Source organism: Rhinolophus hipposideros (assembly GCF_964194185.1).
Source record: "Rhinolophus hipposideros genome assembly, chromosome: 14".
NCBI classification, from domain to species: domain Eukaryota; kingdom Metazoa; phylum Chordata; class Mammalia; order Chiroptera; family Rhinolophidae; genus Rhinolophus; species Rhinolophus hipposideros.
Window position 1 is genome coordinate 42,823,283 of NC_138060.1, and position 2,372 is coordinate 42,825,654.

Here is a 2,372-nt window from a genome sequence, read left to right on the forward strand (position 1 = left end):
CCTAAATGTTTTATATACGTGTATGTAATAACAGAGCTTAAAATACATGAAGCAAAAACTGATATAATTGTATAATATACAAATTCACAATTATAGTCAAATATCTCAATATCCCTCTGTCAATGAATGATAGAACAAGTAGACAGAAATCAGTAAGAATATAGATATATTCTTCAATACTATCAGCCAACTTGTTCTGATTGACATTTATGGAACTTTCCACCACAAAATACAGAATGCGTTCTTACATGCACACAGAACATTTATCAATGTTCATATTCTGGACCATAAAACAAGTCTCAGTAAATTTAAAAGGATTCAAGTTATAAAAAGTATAATCTCATCACAAATGAGTTAAATTATAAATCATTGACGGAAAGCTATGTGGAAAATCCCCAAATATTTGGAAACTAAATGGAATACCTCTAAATTATAGAGTCAAAGAGGAAATTAAAATGAAAATAAAAATTTTGAACTGAATTAAAATGAAAACACAGCATATCAAAATTTGTCAAATGCTTAAGGAGACATATATAGCATATATTGTCTATATAAGAAATGAAAAAAATGTTTCAAATGAACAATCAAAGCATTTGCCTTAAGAAACTTACAAAACAAGAGCAATTAAAGTCACAATAAGTAAAAGAAAGAACATAATAATAATCAGAATATAAATCAATGAAATAGAAAAGGGAAAAAGAATAGACAAAATAAATAAAAACCAATAGTTGATTATTTGAGAAGTTCAATTAAGTAAGTAAACTTTCTAGACAGAATGACAATGAAATACAAAGAAAAAACATAAATTACTATTATCAGAATGAGAGATGACATTACCACATAATGTCATCTTATGTGGTAATGTCATAAGAAAATATTATGAAAAACTTTATGCAAATAATTCAACAACATAGATGAAATGGACAGATTCCGTGAAAGACAAACTACCAAACTATACTTAAGGAAAAACAGATATCTGAAAAGCATTGTGTCTGTTAATAAAATTGAGTTTATAAGTTAAAATCTTCTCACAAAGAAAAACTCCAATCCCACATGGCTTCAGAGAAGAAGTCTACCAAACATTCAAAAATAACTCTAGTTCTGTAAATGCTTTCCTAGAAAACTGAAAAGTCATTAGTCAAGGAAATGTGAATTAAAACCACAGTAAGATACCATTACACACCTATTAAAGTGGATAAAATTTAAAAGACTGAGCACACTAAGTGTTGACAAGAATGCATAGGAACTGGAACTCCCATACAGGTGGTCAGAATGTAAAATGGAATAATCACTTTGAAAAACAACTCAACTTCCTTACAAACATTTAAACAAATATCTACCATATCACCCAACCATTCCACTACAGGTATTTCACAAAGAGAAAAGAAAGCATATGTTCACACAAACACTTATACATGAATGTTGATAACAACTTCATAATGGCCAAAAAGTGGAAAATATCTAATTGTTCAAACAGTGAATGGATAAACAAGGTAGTAAAATTGCATAATGAAATGCTCCTTAGTAATTAAAATTAATGAATTACTGATATCTACTACAACAGGAGAGAATCTCAAAATAGGTATGCTGAGTAAAGAAAATTAGATTTTAAAAGAATACGTAATGTATCATTCCATTTATATAAAATTGTTGGAATTGAGAAAGAATGTATAGTGACAGAAAGCAGATCAGTGGTTGCCTGAGGTCAGAGGTGACTGAAGGGCAAGATGCCAAAGGGGCATGAGGAAACTTTTGGGCAAGATGGCTAGCTTCATTATCTTGATTGTGACATAAGTTTCACAGGTGGGTACATAGGTCAAAACCTAACAAATTTTACACTCAATATGTATAGCTCATTTTATGTGAATAATTATGCTTTGGTAAGCAGTTCTTAAAACACTAAAGCTGCATCTCAAACACTGTCTTCTCACTTAAGGGGACTGTGCCCCATACACTCTCCCCATCACATGCTTATCATATCTGGGTTAGTATATACTATACACAGATAGGAGTAGAAGTTATGTAACTGGGGAGTCCTCGGGCACTCATCTTTAGGAAGGGTGAAAACCAGCAATCTACCACAGCCATATCTTATCTCTGTAGGTGTATAGAAAATTCCGATTCAATGTTAAGCATATAGACATCATACTTAAGAAGTCTTGATGGGACATATCTTCAAAAGAAAACAAAACAGAATGAGGCCTTAGGGGAACTTCAGAGGCACGATAGTAATGGGAAAACCAAAGGCAATGGCCAACACTGAAAATGGAGCCAACATGAGTCATGCAAAAGAGGCAGGGCTGAGTCTACTGGAAAGGATTCACATCTGATTACACGGATGCTATGGTATCGGCAAATTTACTTTAAAATAG